Source organism: Diabrotica virgifera, chromosome 3 (genome assembly GCF_917563875.1).
Source record: "Diabrotica virgifera virgifera chromosome 3, PGI_DIABVI_V3a".
Classification (NCBI taxonomy): Eukaryota; Metazoa; Arthropoda; class Insecta; order Coleoptera; family Chrysomelidae; genus Diabrotica; species Diabrotica virgifera.
The window spans coordinates 16,144,271-16,168,400 of record NC_065445.1 but is presented as its reverse complement, the minus strand read 5'-3'; the positions used below and the strand labels follow the sequence as shown (position 1 = coordinate 16,168,400).

General features: G+C 34.2%; 1 protein-coding gene across 4 annotated transcripts in view; it reads right to left on the bottom strand.

The window, feature by feature from the left end:
• Window positions 1–24,130, bottom strand: part of LOC114328901 (transcription factor AP-4) — a 400,385-nt gene that overhangs the window by 306,281 nt on the left and 69,974 nt on the right. The window lies entirely within an intron of this gene.

Genomic DNA, 24,130 nt, shown 5'->3' with positions numbered 1-24,130 from the left:
CGCTTGGAAATATCGATTCTCGGCGTGACAAAAAAAGACAAAATAAGGAATCAAGACCTGAAAAAAAAAAAAGAATGTGTGTGTACTTTGTACGCACGTAAGAAGATATTCTTCTATTATATAATAGGTAATTTAAACGAAGTAAATATACTTAAAAGGTTATTTGTACTTATTTTATTAGAAATCAAACTAACTTTCTTATCTACCACTTTCAAAAAAGAAGAATATCTTCAAAAATTATATAATAATATACTTACAATCATAAAATCTATAAAAAAAAATAATAACTTGCTTGGGGCTTGAACCCACTTCACGTCTACCGCGCCGTACGAAAGTTGACGCCATTTCAAACTGCACCAAACTCTCGTATACGTCATGTGGGAATATACACAAACTAAACGTTTACACCATAAATTTATATGAATTTAATAAAATTATTAGTTTGATTTTTGTCGAAATAAAATACAACAAAATATAGAGTAAGAAAACGATACACGAGATGAAGATTTCTAGAAAGTTTGTTCGTAATCAGATTATGTAAATTAAAGCATTACCTACTAATAGGTAACTACATTTATTTTGTTTACCTTTTCCAAATAGATAGGTATTGAAACTATTAGGTATTTCCAACTGAAACATTTAGAATTACGTACCTGCGGCTTTTCAAAACTATTTAAAAAGTCACTATAATTATAAATTTGATTTTATTTCTGTCCACACATCAATAAAAACTAATATTATACAATATTTTTGTTTACCGATAACCTCCATATTGAACAATTATTGACAGATCATTTCAAAATTTCAACACCCAATCAGAGCCCGTATAACAACTAATACCATACTGTCGGTGTGCGCATGCGCGCGGATCAATCAAATTTTACCCTCAATCGATTCGCCGCTAAAGAAGAATATCTTCAAAAAACAGGTACCACTGATGTCATCGAACGAATAGTCAAGCTGAAATGAAATTGGTCAAGCCACGTAGCGAGACTAAAAGATTCAAGATGAACCAGCCAAACTAATTGACTGGCGCCCAAGAGAAGACAAACGGAGCAGAGGACGACCACAAACACGCTGGATGGATGACATTAAACGAGTGTCCAATAAATGGCAATAAGACGTGCAGAACTGTAGAGAGTGGCGAAAAATAGGAGAGATCTATGTTCAGCAGTAGACGGAAGATGTTGCATGATGATGAATATACATTGGTCTAAGTACGCCATGTCTCGTGTTTGAGCCACATCAGCTTTGAATGGTGATGCACTTGTCTAGACGCTGACGTTGTATACTTTTTCCAAATTGTAATAACATTTTTGTTTTTCAGTCGGTCTGATTTTAACTTTTAAATAATAAAGTTGAGATTATTCTTTGGATTAATAATAAGTTGGATAAGAAGTCAAATAAATACTTTAATTCTTGCTATAGGAAATGGAAATTAAATGTAATTTTAAATTTTATGAAATTAAATCGTTTTTAAAAACTGTCTCCGAAAAGCAGAAACCATCAGTCTCATAAAGGCATACCCAATTCTCATTACATTACACAAAAATAAATTGAATATACTGCATTTTCATGTATTAGTCTAATTTAGCTTTCTTCTTTTATGTCTCGTTTACTAACCATCAAATACAAGCAATTTGCACTTGATCTGGAGCCATAATTTTTCAATTGACAACCTTGTCGTGTCTCTATTATCATTCAATGTACCGTTTATGTTGAAATCAATTAGATATAATTTATTAATCTTTATTATTGTTATTGATCGAAACGGAAACGACTATAATCAAAGAAAATGGCCGACGAGGGTGGTCTTAAATGGATTTTTAAGCTTCTTTGTTTGTTATTTTATTCAATGAATAAGCTGCTTTATACATGATAAACTGTTACAGGGGTGTATATTATTATACTGATCGTTTTTATTAAGATGCAACGAGAGATTTAGACATGGTGTCTTTACTATTTAGATATTTTGTTTATAACTTTTTTTCTACTTAATACTAATAAGCACAAAAATATGTGCCATCGTCAGACCAATAATGCGGCGGATATCAGACCAATTGAATGCTTGAAACAGCAGAGATGAAAACACTTCGAAAAAATCGATGGTAACACTATGGGATAGAGCTAGAATTACAGATATACGACGGGTATGCAAGGTGGACAACATTAATAACTGGATGAAAAACAGAAGAGTAGAATGGAACGACCACATAGGCCGAATGACAACAAATAGAGTAGTAAGGACAGCCAGAGACGGTTCCCCAATAGGAAGTCGATCAGTGGGAAGACCACGAAAACGATGGAATGACAACTTACTGGAGGTACATTGAAAAACAGACAGAGTCATGTCTACACAAAAAAAAAGAAGAAAAAAAATATGTGTCACCGGTTGATGAAAACACTAATAGATTACAGTAATCGATGATTCAAAGCATGCTTTTGTTTTCTAGAAGGAATACGAAGACCTTAAAGGATGTGGATGAAAAATAGATAATAGTAATGGGAAGTGATTTCACTACCCGTGATTCAGTCACCGTGATTTATAAATCACCGATTACCATTTCTGGTTAACTTCGATATCTGGTTTGACATCTACATGTCATGATAGGAAAGTGAAATAGATAATAGTAATGGGAAGTGATTTCACTACCCGTGATTCAGTCACCGTGATTTATAAATCACCGATTACCATTTCTGGTTAACTTCAACATCTGGTTTGACATGTACATGTCATGATAGGAAAGTAATTGGTTTAAAACTTTGCTCCTCAAGTATTGGGCTATTTTGCGGTTCTTAAGTATCCAACTAAGTTTTCCAAATCCTACCCTTGCTAGTCTTGCTCTCCTAGTAATTTCCGCACTTTGGTTCCCTTTATCAAGTTTCAGGATTTGGCCTACGTAGATAGATTCCTAGGCCTTTTCTACCTCACTCCCATTTATAGTTATACGTCTGGTGTCATCTGTGTTTGTCATTACATACTTTTGTTTTTCTCATATTCATTTTTAGGCCGACGTATTGGGAGCTGCCTGTGAGTTTCTCCATAATAATCTGCAGTTCCTCGAATGAGCTCGCTATAATCACAATGTCGTCAGAGAATCTGAGGTGGTTTCATTTGTTGCCATTAACGTTAATGAAATAGGTTGACCAATTTGTAGTTTTGAAGACGTCTTCTAGGGCTAGGTTAAAAAGCTTTGGCGATATTACGTTTCCTTGTCTCACTCCTCTGGATTTACATTTATGAGACTGATATTAAAAATTTAGCTGTTACTCTTAACTAAATTATTTACCAGATAGAATTTAGAATAAGGTTATCGTATATTATCTCATCCATGTAAGAGACTAATCACTTTTATTTTGTCTTCTTAATCTTTTTGGTGCTAATTGTTTAATTCGTATAATAAATACTGATAATCTAATTTTGATATCTAGTTTGGAATACTTATTATCTGCAGACTGTACCTTTATAACACGACTATCCCTATAACTCTTCCCAAAATTGATTTATCAAAAGCCATTTCGGACCACGAGGCAGACATAAAATCGAGTTTATATAATTGAACAGTAATAAGTAGTTTGGCGACCAGCCGACAAGTAAAAGTATCTAGACGTTGTTTATTTCTCCTTATAAGTATACTAAGAGATGTCTATAAATGGTGATGAATATCGAAGAGAGAAATTGGATCACGTGATTGTATTATTGTCGATTGGCACTGTGTTGTTGCGCCCACGACGTACTCTAATCAAATAACTGGTGGTTTGACTCTCAGACTTCAGTATTCTCAACTCTCAGACTTCTCAAAATTTAGTGCGAAAAGAAGTAAAGAAATGGCAATAGACCGTTATTTGTTTACCTTTACAATCGAATTCTTTACGATCGAAAGGAAATGGAGGTTCAGTTCGACTTTTCTTGCTTATTGCTTTATTTTGTGAGGCGAAATAAACGTTTTAAAATGATTTCCACAGACACTTTGAGTTTTATAACGTATTTTTTAGAATCTAAATAATCTTTATTAGGAAGAAAGAAGTAAGCCTGAAAACAAAAATGAAAGTACGAGCCGGTGCTACTCTACGGTAGTGAAACGTGGACAGTGAACGACAACATCGGTAGTAAAATTCAAGCATGCGAAATGCGATACATATTTACTTGCGGTATCCGGGGTGACCAGACGTGATCGTATAAGAAATGAAGACATACGTGAAAGGTGCGGTATTGGAAGGACCTTAGACAGACTTGAAACGAAACAGTTATCGTGGTTCGGACATATGGCGAGAATGAGTGAAGGTAGAACTGTAAAGAGAGTATGGAAAACGGATGTTCGTTAATACGTACTTTTGCTGGCTGCATATATGTAGTATAAATTCGATATGTTCCTGAGATCATTGTAGTGTATTTTCTTTGATTTCAGTACATTCATTAAATGTTCATGTCTTATCGTTCAGTAACAATATAACTAATTAATTTTGAAAAAACCAATTTCAATACGAAACACAAAAGACTTGTCCCAACTTTCTTTTAATTGCGAGATCTATTAAAATATTCACTTCAAAAATACGGCGTAGTAATTTTTTCGTCCTTTTCCGACGGTTAAGTTAAAAGTTTTTAGAAGGTCATTAATCCTCGACCCCAAAAATAATATTTCGATCAATAGAACTTTAACGTTTGGTTTCCTTTTACGTAAAACTAGAATGCGTGACTTCCAGTGTCACACCTTAGGGGTGGTTAATGGCGACCAATAAATTGAAAAAAAAATGTTTATAAAAAAATGCTTATAAAAAAAATGTCTACATATTAACAGCAAAAAAAAGCAAATGAGAAAAGCATGTCAATTAACACAAGTACTCGTATATTATGTGTTATAGAAAATACTCATTAAACTTTCAAAAGGCGTTACAATCCCATTCTTGGGTGAAGTGGATTATCCTGTCATTTATAGCTTGCTGTATTTCTTTGCTGACGTCGTGACTCTTTTCCATTTCTTCCTGTCCTTGTACTGAATTTTCAAATTTTAACATTCATTGTTCTTATATCTTCTTCTACATCATCCAACCATCTTATTCTAGGCCTTCATCTACGACTAGGCCATAGTGGTGTCCAGTTAGTTATCCTTCTCAGCATAGGGTGTCTGTCTATATGTCCTATCCATTCTAAGCGAAGACGTTTTATGTATTTTACTACATTTGTTTGTTTCACGCCGTTGTTTACTTTGATCTCCTTAGAAGTTGTTTCGTTAAAACTGATCTTTGCAGTGGTATTCTTTAGACTCACTTAGAATATGTCTTAATTTTTCTCGGATTAATTGTACCAAAAGGGCTTTTGAAATCTATGAATATTACGTGCATTTCTCTGTGGTATTCTCTTGATTTTTGAATTATTTGTTCCACTGTAGACTGTATGTACGGAATTAATTATATTGATCTCCCCGGTCTGAACCCATTCTGGCATTCTCCTAATATTCGTTCAGTGCATGATTACAAGTCTGTTTGCTAGATTTGATATGTGGTATTTAGCAGGATTATTGCTCTGTAATTCTCACATTCCTCCCGATCTCCTTGTTGATAAAGATGCACTATAACACCTCTGTTATCATCTCATCATCCCGTAGCGCTACAACCCTGGGTGGGTCCTGGCTGACTGTAAAACTTTCTTCCAATTTGTTCGGTCTTCCATCAACCTAGGGTCAAATGGAATGTTCATTTTACGGAGATCTGCTCGGATGTTATCTCTCCATCGCATTCTGGGACGTCAGAGTGGTCTTTTGCCTGTAGGAATCTCCTCCCATACCAGTCTTACAAGTACATATCTCGTTATGAAGTCTGTGCACGTGGCCTGCCCATCTTAGTAGCTGTAATTTAATTTCTTGGACAATATCGGCGTCATTGTAGAATACTTTTAATTCGACATTGGTTCTGATCCTATACTGGTTTGTGGTGATGTCGTGGTGAGGTCCGAAGATTTTTCTAAGTATTTTTTGTTTAAAAAAACGTCTGAGCTTTTCTTCGTTAGCTTTGGTCATGATCCACGTTTCGCATCTATATGTTAGTACAGATCTGACGATGGATTTATAGATTTTAATCTTTGAACTTCTTGTAAGATTTTTTCATTTTATAAGCTTATCCAGTGCGAAATTATGGTTACCATCTGGTAGTGTGTTTTTTGTCCATGTTTGTTGTATTAGCTTGTTTATTTCTGCTTGTAATTCTCTTTCTCCGTATTTTATTAACTCCACTGCTCTTTTATTTCTTCTGCCGCTTTTCCGTTTCGGAGTTTTTAAAATCTTTTTGTATTTCTTCTGTGGGAGTCTCTGCTTCGTTCAATTTCGTTCAATAATTTTAAAAATTGTTTCTAGCTTTTTATATCCCCCCGAAAAGAACGTTTGGTCCGTTCTTTCTGACTTCACGGTTTCGGTTATGATGATGATGATGGATCGATTGCATTTTAATATTTTATATGTAAATCAGAGAATGTGCGGCGGCGAATGGAATATTCAAAACAAAACACCTGCAATATTTGGTAATTTCCCACTTCAACTATAGATATTTTCAAATTTCTTATTCCGCACGCTATGGAATACATTATTGAAACGGTAATACGATACAAAATCTCTGTTTCCAAACAATACGCTACTCGCTACTAACATAGCCTACTTACTAATCTTTAATTAATTCATATTCACCATTATCTTGGCTTTTTTAAACAGCCGAACTGATAAAGTAGCTTCATTTTATGTTACATTTATACTATTCTCTCAAAACTAACATTGTTTTGTGATTATTGGCAATTGTAATGTTTTGGTATTTGGTCAATGGGTTGGGTTGGACAATTCGACAATAATTGTACCTAATGTTCTGATAAAACTGTTTTGATTTTGAAAATGTACAGATTTTGGAAAAAGAACAACAAAATATGTATATTGGAGATGATTCACATAAATAAACATCTCTCCAACATATATATCGCAACCCACCAGGTGGGTGGCAGTTTAAACATTTAATTTAAGCGAAAAGAAATGTTTTGTTCCGTTCTGCGGAATTGATTAACTTATTAAATAAGTGTAAACAACGAACAATAATATATTTATTTTATTTTGGTTAAAAGGCGTGCTTATTCATCTCGTAAAAGGGTTTGTTATTGTTTGAGGGCAGCGAGGGTGCGTCTGACCGGCCGAAGCCTGCTGGGAGGTGTGTGAACCGACCCGTGGTTGTAGATCTACTACTGTGGCTGAAAAAGACCACAAACGCTAATATGTTTGTGTTTCTACCATGTGGCCAGAAAGGCGATAAATTATTTAGATCTGGCGTTTAAAAGTTGAAACATTTCTGCAGTTTTAAGAAACGTCTTCGAATGCATTTCCAAAGTGAGTTATTGACATAAGGTCTGATAAGTAATTAATTTATGGGGAATTCAGTTTGTTAAACTGAACACACTGGTTTGTATATTAAATGTGAATTTTACATGACCCATATTATTTCGTTTTGAGAAAAGTTATTAAAAAATAAAATTAGCAAAGATAGTAATTAAAGCGTGTTGCCACAGTTTATTTGCCAAATGAATATTTTTTTCTGTTTTGTGACACCAGTAAAATATATTTTAAATTAAATAAATTAAATACCTGCATTCTTCATTTTGTGTCAATTATTTTAAATTAAAAAAAAATGTGTGTGTACTTTGTACGCACGTAAGAAGTTATACTTCTGTCATATGATTTCAACGAAATAAATATACTTTCAACAGGTTATTCGTATCTGATTTAAAGATTAAACTAATTTTTACTTATTACTTTCCAAAAATGTTTATTAAAACAATACCAAAAATAAAAAAAAAAGTTAGAAAATACACACGGATTTGAACCGGGGACCTCTCGATCTCCAGTCGAACGCTCTACCACTGAGCTATACTCCCTTTGTCTTTACGGATTACAAAATTTCAAGACATAGTAAAAATCGATCAAGTGAAGTATAAAAATACTTTAGATATTACTTACTATCTTATTCCCGAGGAAGACAAATCCAAAGACTCAAAAATTATAATAAATATATTTACTAAAAACACTAATATATTCTTTCCACGCCCTTTTTGGACTGATACATACATAACTTAATAAACTTAAAATATTTAGCAACGAACTCCGTACTGTGTGTGCGCGCATGCGCGCAGAATAATAAAAAATCACTCCCAATCGCGCCTAAAGAAGTGTAACTTCAAAAATATTTTTTGGACACCCTTTATAAATAATTATGTAAATTTTTATATTACTGAATAGAGCTAACCTTTCAAATGAGCTATCACACGATCCCTATTCTCATTTAAAAAAATAATCGATTACGTCATCACGCCCAGGTGGATGACGTCACTAGTATGATGTATATGCCAAAAATCATAATTTCAAAATAAAAATCAACCTGTCTCGGCATATTTCTCTAAAGTGGCCTATTGTCGAAAAAATTAATTTATTCCATAATTTTGGACCTCTGTATTTAAATTAATATATCCTGTCTTTCAGTTTTTTATAAAAAAAATTATAAGTGGAGGTCCTTTATTAGTTTATCTGGTATTCGTTTTAAGTCAAACGATATTAGTTATTTATACGTCTCCACCACTTTTCTATTAATAACATTAACAGAGAAACAATAGGTTCGATGTACGTGGAATGCTATAAACCTCTTCCTACACCGTAATTAAATATTTATTGTTTAAATCAAATATTAACCCGTGCCTCGTGTGATTATCAGAAAATTTTTTAGCCTCCCAAGCAACGAATTTCTTGAATACTCCATTAAATAATAAAAAACATAAGATATGCAGATGACACCGTGATTACGACAAGCTCTGCAGAACAACTCAAACTCCTACTAAACAGAACAAACAGTTTCTGTGAAAAATATGGACTAAAAAAACAAATATACATTTGTGATATGTACTGATAGGAGTTGAAAATGCAAATATTATCTGGGAACCCGGATTTTAGAAAATAATGATCATATTGTGACATTATTTATAAGCCGCTCACAACCTGGCCTATTTCTTTCCGGAAGCTTCTGTCGTCAAACTGTCTGACCCTCTCTGCAGGCGAGACAAATAGAAACTTGTTACAACCGGCGCTTCTAGAAGGCCATCGATAAACCTTTTTTTATTGTTCTTTAAATAATATTTACCTTTCAATTTTTCTGGAAATCGGTAGACTAATACTAATTGTACATACTAATATAAATAGACATTTTTGGAATTAGAAGTTTAGTTGTTAATTTGAAACCGTCAGTGTACTTTGATATGTAACGGGCGCGTTATATTTTTTGTAATTAGATAAATTAGTAGATTTAGTGTAATAAATAAATAAGATATCGTAGTTTGTAAAATAAAAGATATAAATTCAGTGTTTTTCATTTGTTTAGAAGTAAGTTATTAAAAATAAATAAAGTCAACTAAAACTCAACATAAGTGCCTAAAATATCAGAAAAGTCAGTTTTGTAACAATATAAAGCTAGAAATAACGAGAAATGCATTTGTAAAAATAAAAACCATTCTCTGCAATAAACACCTTAGATTAGAACTGGGAGAAAGAGCTCTGATACGTGTTTTCAATAGTACAATATGGACTTAAAAGCTGGACATTGAAGCAAGAATACATAAATAAGCTACATACAGTCATTCGAAATGTGGTGTTACAGAAGGGTGCTTAGCATGGACACAGAAGAAAACGAAAACGGAAGTATTGCAAGAAATTGGCAAGAGTACGAAGTGATAAACACAATAAAAATAAGAAAGTTACAATATCTGAGACACGCAATGAGGGGACAGCATTATGAAATATGTACCAAGATTGATAATACAGGGAAAGATAAGAGGAGGAAGAAGTATGGGAGAAAAGAGACTGCCATGGTTAAAAAAAGTTAAGAGACTGGTTTAAATGCGGTTCAACAAAACTCTTCAGTGAAGCGGTAGATAGAGATAGTGATGATAATATCCAGCCTGATACACCTAAAGAAGAAGATGTGGTGGTTATTTCAAAATATCTTAGCCTCAAGGACTCCAGAGATGAGAGCTAAACTATCGTTATTTAGGCATTTCATTTTCGTAGCCAAGAGAATTATTAAAATCTTGACTTATCTCAATAGCTGAATCATACGTACATTCGGTTAGCTAATAAAATACCGAATAAATGTAAAACCAAGCATTGACACAATCTTTGATATTAATATACCTGTTCCAACAGCTCATTACTACATTTTTAGTCTGTAATCCAAACATATGAGCATACGCTTTTACTTTCGACGATAATTACACTCGATATCCTTAAATGTCACTTTATAATGTCTTACTAATTATTATCGCTACGTTTACAAATCCCTAGACCTAGATACGTCGATGTAGTCGGTAAATTTCAAGAATTTTTGCATCAGCTGATCAAAGTATGAGCATACGTGTGAATGGGGTCAACACCGTACATTAGTCGGACCCCATACGAAGTGCATTTTAAATTCACCTTAACTTCAACATGCCGACTTTCTAGTTCTGGCACTGATGGCAGGTATGTACAGAGTGAGTCACATCAGAATCTACCTATGCCATCAAACCGTTATTAGATTATTATTATTGAAAACTGAAAATAAATATTAACTATACGGTGTTTTCATTCCTTTTGACTTTTGATTCCTTTTCAAATCTTTCTTAACATCGCTCAGTTACATCCCGTGTTTGAACTGTTTTGAAACCTCTTTTAAATAGTGTTGCTAAAGTATAGGAGCTCGTACTCCTTTTTATCGGATCAGAACTATTTTGAGCTTTACTAAAAAGTCGCATAGTATGTTCGAAAATGGGAAAATGAACTTGGTTCAGCCTACGGAGAAAATATTTCAATGCAAAAGCACAGCAACTTGCTCGCTACCCAGCCAGAGCTTAAAAAAATGCAAGTTCTCCGTATATCATAAACCTATACCCATACTGACACAACTATACACAATTCATCATCCCATCCTATACAAAACAAATTAGCAGCCTACCATAGCATGATACATAGACTGACAGAAATTCCCATGTCAAAAAATAACTTCGAGATAGAACTGAACATCATTAAACAAATAGCAATAAACAATAATGGCTATAAGGAACAAACAATTAACAATCTTTTTGTGGTGGTGGATAGACTAATTTCAGGGCTTTCTTATGGAGTTTTTGGTTTAAAATTTTGTTAATTGTTTGTTCGTTATAGCCATTATTTACTGCTATTTGTTTAATGATGTTCAGTTATTTTTTGACATGGGAGTTTCTGTCAGTCTACGTATTGTCCTTTTCATGAACATTTTTTCAGTGCGTAACAAATGATAGGAAAAAGCGTAAGTCCGTGATAATACACATTTATGACATTTATTCTAACATGACATTTTAGTTAAATCTGACAGTTGTCACATTTTATTTTCAATTTGGAATAAAAACAAATCAAATGTGTTTCTTGCATTTATAAAATGGTATTTTCTTTGATTTGTATAGTCTTATAAATTATACAGATTATATTAATTTGTAATATTATTATCTAATTAAAAAAAAATATATTTTTTATTATGGCGCCATCTATCGACAACTAGAATAACTAGAATAAATGTTGTAAATGTCTCTAATCCCAGACGTGCCTTTTTTTCTGTCACATACAATTTAATGCGTTAGAAAGAAATCGAAAAACTGTGACGCACTGAAAGATGATCGTGAGAAAAAGAATATCATGCTATGGTATGCTGCTAATCTGTGTTGTGTAGGATGGGATGATGAATTGTGTATAGTTGTGTAGTCTGGTAATTGTTACGTCTAGAAAGTTTATGGACTTATTCTGTTCTGTTTCTATTGTAAACTCGATATTACTATGAAGTGAATTAATGTATGATAGAAATTGGTCAAGTTGCCTGTTAGTTCCTGTAAAGCATACTAGTATATCATCCACGTATCTCCACCAATATAAGAACTGTTTAAATACGGGATGTTTAGAAATTTTTGTTTCAAGCTGGTTCATAAATATATCTGATAGCAATGGGCTTAGGGCTTAGAGGATTACCCATAATAAGTCCTGCACTGTTGCTTGTGTATATGTATTTGATTATTGCATTCAAAATAGTCTTGATTTATACAAATTTCAAGAAGGTGTAAAATTTCAGATGCAATAATCGGATTTGTACTTTTTGTACTAAATTTGCATAAATCAAGACTATTTTGAATTCAATAATAAAATACATATACACAAGCAACAGTGCAGGACTTATTATGGGTAATTCTCTAAGCCCATTGCTATCAGATATATTTATGAACCAGCTTGAAACAACAATTTCTAAACATCCCGTATTTAAACAGTTCTTATATACGTGGATGATATACTAGTATGCTTTACAGGAACTAACAGGCAACTTGACCAATTTCTATCATACATTAATTCACTTCATAGTAATATCGAGTTTACAATAGAAACAGAACAGAATAAGTCCATAAACTTTCTAGACGTAACAATTACCAGACTACACAACAAACATGAGTTCTCCGTATATCATAAACCTACCCATACTGACACAACTATACACAATTCATCATCCCATCCTACACAATACAAATTAGTAGCATACCATAGCATGATACGTAGACTGACAGAAATTCCCATGTCAAACAATAACTTCGAGATAGAACTGAACATCATTAAACAAATAGCAGTAAATAATGGCAGTAACGAACAAACAATTAACAAAATTTTAAACCAAAAACTCCATAAGAAAGCCCTGAAATTAGTCTATCCACCACCACAGAAAGAACCCAGTACCTTCTGCTCTATCACATATACTGGCAAGATAACAACAAAAATAGCCAGATACATAAAATAGAAAGGAATAACACCAGCTTTCAGAACTAACAACACTTTAAGCAAATATATTAAGAACAATAAGAGCCGAAAGAGAAAGCAACTACAGAGTGGTGTTTACAAACTAACTTGTGGTGATAACAACAAAAATAGCCAGATACATAAAATAGAAAGGAATAACACCAGCTTTCAGAACTAACAACACTTTAAGCAAATATATTAAGAACAATAAGAGCCGAAAGAGAAAACAACTACAGAGTGGTGTTTACAAACTAACTTGTGGTGACTGTTCGAAAACGTACATCGGTCAAACTGGCAGAACCTTTGACAAACGGATAGCAGAACACAAAAGGGCTTTCAACAATAGAAAAACAGACACTTCTACATACGCACTTCACCTTCTAGATCATAATCATTCTTTTAATGAACAGTTTCAAATTCTGCATATTCAAAATAAAGGCCTTAAGCTATCTTTATTAGAATCTATTTAAATTAATAAATTGAAAAATACAGATATAATTCTAAATGACCAACTCGAGACAAACAGCTCCCCACTCCTCAACCTCTTCAGTTAAAGACTTTAAAAAGGCAAACCCATAGTAATCTAAATTACTTTTGAGAAAGGCACTCTGCCGAAACAGCTGTAGTCACATAGTTGTAATAAATTTTGTGGAAGTATAGAAAACAAACGTTTTCAGTGTTTTATTGTTAGATAAAATGAACTTCTATCAAGGAACGGTCGAATCCATCAATTATCATTAGAAATATGACAAAAAATGTGATAATTAACGGCATTAGACGCTAGTGTGGCACCAGCATACGGATTTAGATTTATATTTAAGCTTAAGGTACGTCGTAAGTTTAATATCTGTTGGTGAAACCTACATTACCTGCATTAATAAACTATATATATGATATATACGCAGTCTAGAAAATACCTTGAGCGACAAGCTCGATTCGCCTTGTACACGTAGACGTAAATCTAAATCTGCACCAATGACAAGACAACATGTGCTTTTGCCAACTTTACGTGCAATACATGTGATGTAAAGTGAATGAACTCTGGTTGTGTTGCAATTCGTTTCACTTAATTTGAGTTCATCATACAATTTTTGATTAATGTTCAATTTACCGTAAATATCTGTAGACTTGTCCTTTTGTGCGACAGCTCACGGCTGCAGCGGCTGTGCTTTCATTTTTTACATAATATGGCGCGCGCTTGAGTGTACAGACAAATATTTATGCAGTTTGTTATACATAGCTGCATTGAAGCGAAAAAAAGAAGACGAAAAAGAACTAATAAGCAGGGAAACTGTCTTAAAACTGATTTCTTAATTATTAAAACAGAAACATCTTAACAAAATTAGACAGGGTGAACCCCTCCAAGGAAAAAAGTCAATATAGTATAGTATACAGGGTGTTTCATTAATAATTGTCCATATAGTAACTGGAGAAACCTTAGCACAAAATACGAAGATTTAACCTAAAACACTTAAATAAAATGTGGTTCCTTACTGAGTTACAGGGTGTTTTATCTAAAAATTTAAAAACTATTTTTGCTCAGCATTTTAAAACTATTCGACGTATCCTTTTTATACTTGGCAGGAAGTATAGGTACTGTACACACTACTAAATTTTGTTAAACAAACGTTTCTGGCTATTACCAGAGGCGTACGACGGGGGAAAGTGAATGGTTGACTCTTTCCAAATTCTACGCCACTGGCGAAATTGCTATTTTAGTTCAATTGTTGAATTCTCCAATACTTTCTATGAAAAAGATATACTCTTCATTCGTAACGATAAATTCATTAGTTTTCGAGATCTTTGAAGTTAAAAATGAAACGACACGGTTATTTTGATTAATGTATTGTGTCGTTTCATTTTTAATTTCAAATATCTCTAAAACTAATCATTTTATCGTTACGAATGAAGAGTATATTATTTACATAAAAAGTATTGCAAAATCAAAAATGTACACTAAAACAGCAATTTCGTCAGTGGCGTAGAATTTGGAAAGGGTCAACCAGCCACTATCCCCTGTCGTACGCCTCTGGTAGTAGCTAGAAACGTCTATTTATCTTAATTTAGAAGGGTGTACAGTACCTACACTTTCTGCCAAGTATGATAAGGATACGCCAAATAGTTATAAAGTACTGGGTACAAATAATTTTTAAATTTTAATCAGATGAATCATATCATAAATTAATCAAAATAACTGTGTCGTTTCATATTTAACTTCAAATATCTGGAAAACTAATGCCTTTATCGTTACCAATAAAGAGTATATTATTACGTAGACAGTATTGAAGAATCTAAAAATGGCACTAAAATAGTAATTCCTCCAGTGGCGTAGAATTTGTGAAGGGTCAACCATTCACCATCCCCTGTCGTACGCCTCTGGTAGTAGCTAGAAACGTTTGTTTATCGTAATTGAATACGGTGTCTAGTAGTCGCACTTTCTGTTAAGTATGAAAAGGATACGTCGAATGGTTTTAAAATGCTGAGCAAATATAGTTTTTAAATTTTTTAGATAAATCACCCTGTAAATCAGTAAGGAACCACATTTTATTTAGGTGTTTTAGGTTAAATCTTCGTATTTTGTGCTAAGGTTTTTCCAGTTACTATATGGACAATTATTAATGAAACACCCTGTATATAACTAGTATATATAACTAGACCCAAACCCAGACATCCAAAGTGAAAGTTATCCTCCAACACCAAATTGTTCTATATGGTCCACATAATGTTCAGAAAAAAGTCACACCATTTTGAGCGTCGGGTTTGGGGGGGAGAGGGGGGAGAAATTGGTAAATTCGTAGTTTTCTAGGTTTTTCGTCAATATTTCTAAAACTGTGCGGGTTAGCATGAACAACCTTCTATACAAAAATGTTCTACATTAAATTTGAAATAAAAAAGGCTCTATGCATAATCCTTCTAAAGTGAACGGTTCCAAAGTTACGGAGGTAGTATAGTATAATAGGTCCAAAAAAAGGCCTAACCCAGACATCCAAAGTAAAAGTTTTCCTTCAACACCAAATTGTTCTATATGGTCCACATATTGTTCAGTAAAAAGTTACACCATTTTGAGCGTCCGGTTTGGGGGGAGATGGGGTAAAAGTCGGTAATTTAGTAGTTTTTTTACGTTTTTCGTCAATATTTCTAAAACTATACTTTAGCCTAAACAATGTTCTATACAAAAATGTTCTACATGGAATTTAAAACAAAAAAGATCCTACACATAATTGTTATAAAATCAACGGTTCCAGACTTATGAAGGGTGAAAAGTGGAGGTTTTCGATACTTTTTATATTCTTTGGGCAATTTATAGAAATTTTCTTTAACAGGATTGGGTTTTGTAAATAAACTTTGCTATTTTAGTGGCCGATGGTATGTTAGTGATAAGCCCTTGAAGATACGTCAACCTCCCCACCCAAAATCATCATTAATTGCCCAAATAAGATAAAATGTATCGAAAACCTCCACTTTTCACCCTCCGTAACTCTGAAACCGTTGATTTTATAACAATTATGTATAGAACATTTTTTGTTTTAAATTTCACGTAGAACATTTTTATATATAACATTGTTTACGCTTAAGCATAGTTTAGAAATATTGAAGAAAAACGTAAAAAAACTACTAATTTACCGACTTCTCCCCCATCTCCCCCCCAAACCGGACGCTCAAAATGGTGTAACTTTTTACTAAACAATATGTGGACCATATAGAACAATTTGGTGTTGAAGGAAAACTTTTACTTTGAATGTCTGGGTTAGGCCTTTTTTGGACCAATTATACTATACTACCTCCGTAACTTTAAAACCGTTCATTTTAGAAGGATTGTGCATAAGGCCTTTTTTATTTCAAATTTAATGTAGAACATTTTTGTATAGAAGGTTGTTCATGCTAAACCGCATAGTTTTAGAAATATTGACGAAAAACCTAAAAAACTACGAATTTACCGATTACTCCCCCCTCTCCCCCCCAAACCCGACGCTCAAAATGGTGTGACTTTTTTATGAACATTATGTGGACCATATAGAACAATTTGGTGTTGGAGGATAACTTTCACTTTGGATGTCTGGGTTATGCCATTATTTGGATCAATTTTATCATATTAATAACACACACTTTTAAAAGCAAAAGCATGAGCAAAGTAAAAGCAGACACTTCTTTTTGTAATCACAAGGAAATTTCAAAGGATACATGACCTGACTGCATCACATTATTATCACGGTTCTTTTAGAAAGAATTTCCATAGAGCTTTGATTTCAGTAGAAGTAGTGATAGAAGACTTAGATAGATTAATGGATCCAGTTTTAAACTCGCCATAATTTTGCCGTGCTCTATGGAGTTAAGGTCTGGACTTTTAGGAGGCCTGCCAAATACTGACATCTGTAAAGGCTTGCATTGTTACCCTGACTGTGTGCGGCGGAGCATTATCTTGCATTAGGAGAAAATTTTCACCTACAAAATGCATATGAGGTGCCACATGTTCTTGCAGTCATTCCCTAACGTATCTATCAGGATTAAGACCAAGTTCCCGTAACATAACAAGATCTGTATGTGCTTCCAAAGAAATACCAACCCATACTATTAAACCTCCACCACCCGACTGTACGTTTAAGTGGTGATAGCCAACCTCCGATAGGAGAAGGAACTACAAGAAGAAGAAGAACAGGCTGTAATCTAGGAGAAGGGTAGGTACATATCATTGGACATAGCATTCTCAAGGCATTGTCACACTTTTTGGTGACAATCAGGTGAGTATGTCGGAAAACGAGACTCTCTGTAAACCTAACGTTTCTCTAATCTTCCATATCCCAATCTGTATGAGCAAGGAAGAATTCCAAGCGTTGTCTTTGATGAGCTGCATCCATTAAAGAGCCTGAAGCAGGTACATCAGCCATTCTCCTGGTCAAAGCTGTAGCAGTAACTGTCTGCTCTTGAAGCACTGAAGTCTAAGAAACCGATCTTCCACGACGCGCGACGTTTATTGCACTTGGTCTTCTCTGTCCAGTTCTTCTGAAGATCATGGACAACAGAAAGGAACACAATCATCCTAACGGACATTAGGCATACCAGGCGTAAGTAAATAGATTTATCGAGAGCACCTTAACAAAAACTCTCTTTTCATTCACAAAAATGGCAAACTTTTCAAAAACGAATGAATAAAGGCAATTTATATTTTAATGAATTAATTACTATACAGGGCAATTCGGCAAAACTAAAAGGAAAATTTCGCTGGGCAGTGTATGTATGTCGGGAATGATGATGTAGGTCAACGTATAGATGGTAAAATGTAGAATTGTAACAAAACAAATAAAAATGCGATATAATCAGCAACTAGAATTTTTTCAGTTTAAATAGCTCAAGGTTTTTTTATTATGTACGCAAATAATGGCAAGAGTGTAGTATGTTAATTATTAATTATGATTTGGATTACATTCATATCGGTTTCGGCTCAATTTTCTATCATAAACGTCATTGTAAATTTCATTTTTTATTGCAGCCTCTCAGGTTTTGATCTAAGAATAAAATTGTAGTGGCGATATAAAAATTCCATTCAAATGGGTTCTAAGAACTAAAGTTTATTTCAACGATTGGTATATACATACTCAACTATTTTAACGGGAATATTGACAAACGATCGTTTCTGGTAATGAAACAGTGAGAGGTGTGGGTGTAATAAACACTAAAATAGAATAAAATAATTAAGAACATTAAGTTTAGTAATACCGTTATCCAATATTTCGTTTCATGTATGTTCCCAAGGGCTATGGAAATAGGATCCAGTAATTCAATTTGTACTAAAATGGATTACAAAAGAGAGTGATGAAAAAATAGACTACCAACTAGGTCCCAGATAATATCAATTATAATTTATAATAAGCTTTTAACAGAACCAGATATACAGAAAACGTGACCAGGAGTTTGTATTTTTTGAGAGTGTGATTAGATGAACGTAACGTAACACAATAACATCAGCCAAAACATATCCTGGAGCTGATTTAAATTGTGATCATACTCCACTTGTAGCCCAATTATGAGTCCGACTAAAAACCCTAATCCAGAAACAGAAGAAAAAATGATTAGATATGGATCAACTAATTCCTGGTTGCACTAACGAATCTTAAGCTCCAGCTTAACCCAGCTCAGCTTATAGATAAATCCGCGTTAAGTCTAATTTACGTGGCACCATCATTTTCGATTCTTATCTAAGCAATCCACATGGCAATCCATTGTGGAAACCTGAAAATTTATCTAAGACTCAATGGTGCAACGCGCATGTTTCGTGTTTTGGGAACGGCCAGATGGTAGAGTCTGTAAGACGGTCTAGAGAAAAGTAAAAGATGAAGTCAGAGAGGGAAGAGTGACCCAGGACCGACAAACATGGAAGGCAATAGCAAACGAGGTTTTTAAAGACTCACGAAGAGTTGTAACACATTGATAATAAATGTAGAGATCTCATGATAAAAGTCAAGCTTACAAAATGCATTACTAATAATGCTGTCTTAATAACCACTACCAATGATATCGAGACCGGAATGTTCATTTAAAGATGGAGTTACTACAAATAAAATGGTATCTTTGGATGGTGAAATAATTGTGAAAAGCAATAGTTTTAAGTACCTAGGATCGGTATTACAGAGTAATGGAGAAATAGATGGAGATGCATGTAGTAGAAATAGGGCTGGATGGATGAAGTGGAAAGAAGCGAGTGGTGTGTCAAGTGACAGAAAAATTCCAATGAAGCTGAAGGGAAAATTCTTTAAAACAGCTATAAGACCGGCTATGATGCACGGAACTGAATGTTGGGCAGTGAAAAAGAAAGAGGAACAACGAATGCATGTGGCGGAAATGAGAATGCTTAGATGGATGAGTGGAGTGACAATGAAGGATAAAATTAGAAATGAGTAGGTATATTAGGGGAAGTCTAGAGGTGGCACCAATTGATGCCAAAATGAGAGAGCATAGGTTAAGATGGTTTGGTCATGTTCAACGTCTAGACGTTAATCACCCAATACGAAGAATAGCTGAAGTGCAGATTCCTGGAAGGAGTAGGAGAGGAAGACCAAAGAAGACCTGGGGGAGACGATAATGCAGGACATGTTGGTAAAGAGGATTAACATTGATATGACCCAAGATAGAATTGTGTGGAGAAATGCAATTAGGGAAGCCAACCCCGCATAGGGATAAGGAAAAGAGAATGATGAATGATATCGAGACTGGATCAATCTAAGGAAAGCTATATGCAACGGTGTGAAAGAAGTGACAGGTTGCTTCGAACGAAACAAGAAGAACAAGTGCATCACAGACGAAATATTACACCTTATGGACAGAAGAATGGAAAACAAAAATAATCCCGAACGGTATAAAGAACTAGATAAATCTGTCTGCAGAAAGTTAAAAAAGGAACCACTATAGGTACGATATCAGTAAAATTCCTGGACTGGTTGAACATTTGTGACCCTTCCAAGAAATCAAAGTAGACGTGCATATCGTCTTAAGTTCCTTAAGCGACACCCTTAAAGGGTTCTTTGGTATTATCCATTCGAGAATACGAAAACAAAATATAGGTAAATCACACAAAAAACACGAACCAGATGGAGCCGTCGAAACACATTTATAGGTCTGGATCCCGCGTATGAAAAAAAAGTTGATTAATAGCAAGCTGAAAATTTGTTAATAGCTTAAGGGTGTCTAGTCGGATAAACTTTGATATATGGGAACACTGGAACAGGGGCAGTTTTAATTGTGGAACAGGTTAAAAATTTGGAACGGTCAGACCACGAAAACGGCACATTTATTTTGTCCGACAGAACAGACTTAAACTCTCCGAACAGAGATTAAACTCTCATGCAAAAATCAGACTGCTATTTATCACCTGTCATAATTCCTGTCATTTGACATATTCTACATGTTCCACTCATTAAAACGCCCATTTGGTGATTTTTGCATGAGAGTTTAATCTCTGTTGGGAGAGTTTAAGTCTGTTCTGTCGGACAAAATACATGTGCCGTTTTCGTGGTCTGACCGTTCCAAATTTTTAACCTGTTCCACAATTAAAACTTCCCCTGTTCCAGTGTTTCCATATATCAAAGTTTATCCGACTAGACACCCTTAAGCTATTAACAAATTTTCAGCTTGCTATTAATCAACTTTTTTTTCATACGCGGGATCCAGACCTATTATAACCAAAAGACCGGATGGAGTGAGAAGAAGAGCCGGGCCCAGAGCACTGCTTAAGGACCAGCTGGAAGACGATTTACGACTGTTAAAAGTACGAAATTTGAAAACCAAGGTGAAAGATAGAAAGGAATGGAAGCTGATTCTAGAACAGGCCCAGACCCACCATGGGATGTAGAGCCAATGATGATGATAGGTAAAAGATCGCTCAGCTTTAGATGCAGTTTTGGAACGCGAGAGCCCTTGAAGTCTTGGTTCAAAAATGCCTGGATCAACAAAAAGATATTTATGCCTGCTTTAAGCAAGAAACCCATTATGAACGCCCGGCACAGGACAGTCCAAATTCATTTGTATAGTTTTAAATGCAACGTAACCCATTATGAGCGGCCGGCTCGGCCCGGCACAGGCCAGCACGCAAACGGAACGGCCAAAATTCTCCGAGGAGAATAAAATCCGTTAAGTCGAACGGCCTGAACGGCCAGTCGGCACCAGTGCGTCATAATTGTTGGTAATAAGCAGATATATTGTTGATTTTTTAATTGAAAGCGCGTTGTTTCTTTTGAAATAAAATAATATGGAAGAACTTTTCATTGAGAGTGTCAGAGAATACCCATTTTTGTATGATGCATCGGACTCAAGTTATCATGATAGTAAGAAAAAGGACAATACATGGATACAAATATCCGAAAAATTTTGATCAATGGACAGGTACGTACATTATTTTTTAACCATGAATTCGTTTTTTTAACATGATGCATATTCATTAAAATTGTGTAGTTTATGTCTTTTAAAAACTTTTATTTTACGATAGTTTTTAAAATATATGATGCTTTGGCAGTTACAAATGGGTTTTTGGACGTGCCGGCCTGTGCTGTGCCGTGCCGGGCGTTCATAATGGGTTTCTTGCTTTATCCACTATGAGAAAGTGTTCGACACTATCAAGCATGACAAACTTTCGTTTGACACTGAGAACATCCAGGTCATTGAAAATCTATATTGGAATCAAAGAGCCCATATAACACACTTAATGGACATACGGTGGGTCAAAACAATCATTTTTTGAAGATTTCTTTAAAAAAGTATATTAAATAGGCTTACTGTAAACACATGTTACAATCAATCTCAGCCCCTTTAATTCCATATTAGTCAGTTAGTAATGAAGCTTAAAATAGGACAAAACCTCGCAATTTTTACAGAATGGATAGGTTTGCTTGAAAATTTGAGGATAAGTAGTGGATAGTCCAAGGATCAAAATCTATATGATGCCGAAAGGCGCTTTTACCATGGGGGTGGTTGCCACCCCATCTCGGAGGTGGAAATTTTTTTATTATATTTTGACCACAAAAGTTGGTAAAACCATTCATTCTAAGCAAAAAATGTTCTATACATTTTTTTGATAAAATTAATAGTTTTCGATTTATTCACTATCGAAAGTGTTCTCGAAAGTGTATCGAAAGTGAAAAAAAAACTAGCTCAAAAATTAAGCGACTTATAATGAAAAGAATGTCAGTCCCTATTTTTTTCAACGTAAAAGTGATCGGAAACAACTTCCTGATTACCACCCTAATGAAAATTAATCATTGACCTTATTTGGTCTTCTTTATTTATGTACCTATTATTAATAGGTTCTAGAAGTTTGACTGGCTTAGAAAGATTAGTTTTTATAAAAATGGAGTTAAAAGCGAATAACGGATTTTTGTAGTTTGGTATGCCTTTTTCTTCAGAATAGAAAAATTAGCATCAGAGATACGAAAAATTGTTTAAATATGAAATTGTAGGTTATCGAGGTTTTTAAAAGGATTTAATATTAATAGCCTTATAGATCTTATAAAACTCTACTATCCGTTGCAAGATAATTCGGATGGAATTCCCCAGATTAAAAGACTGGGCCGATATCAAGCACAAAATTACTGTACTCCCTTAATGCTGTAACTAATAGTCACCCTTAGTCTTTTGTTACATTAGGTTCAACTTTATTAAAATAAATTAAATCAAAATTAAAATTAAATTAAACTAAGATTAAATCCGAAATATCTTGCAACGAATAGTACAAAATACTGTTTAATCAAACTTTCTGAGATAAAAAATAAAAAAGTTACTGTTAAAAAATCAATATATTTTGTGAAAAAAAAAAAGGAAAAATCCAATTGGAAGCACAACAATGTAGCGGTGTTTTTAGTCATTGGCCTTATTTAGTCTTCTTTGCGGCAACCACCCACATGGTAAAAGCGCCTTTTGGCATCATATATATTTTGATCCTTGGACTATCCACTACTTATCCTAAAATTTTCAAGCAAATCGATCCATTCTGTAAAATTTGCGAGGTGAACAGCTTCGGTTCCTGGACTATATAACAAAGGTTCTATTATATTTGTTAATCTCCATATTTATTAATTTATGTCTTATCCCATACATTTATTTATTATATTGTGTACTAAAAAGTGCGAGCAGCGAGCACCTTTTCGAAATAAAAAACACTAAACGGTTCTTCAGTTCGGTCTCTTCAGTAAAATTGTTAACGAGCTGATATACAATAATAAATTTGTTGAATCGAATTCATATGCTTGAGGTTATGCCCCGCTGTTCTATAAACGACACCATGCCCTTTGTTTTGACGTAGTACGAGTCGAGAAGGAACCCGTCAAAGGGTCGTTTAAACACAGCGATAAATCAAACAACTTATCAAGGTCAATCGAGTTGTTGCAACTTATCATTGTGTGTAAACGGTGCATCGCACAACTTATCAAAGTTGGAGTTGGGTTGAAGGTGGTATCGCATTGAATCGCAGCGTCTAAACAGTGTTTCAACTTGTCATCACAACTAGTTGCTGTGACTTATCGTTGTGTTTAAACGACGCTTAATAAAACAGGTTCTAGAGACGAACGAGATTTTGGCCCCATCGGAAGTCGAATTGAATAAGTGGAGTGGAACAATAGAGATATCGTCGCTGCAGCTTGGAAGAGCACATCTTATATGAGGAAACGGATAATCCTTTTGTGATGCAAAACTTAGCGATAGTGTAGGAGTGTACTTGCCCAAAAAGGGTGCATGCACATAATAATAATTTAAATCGAAAAATAACAAAATGACGAAAAATTACGATAAAATTC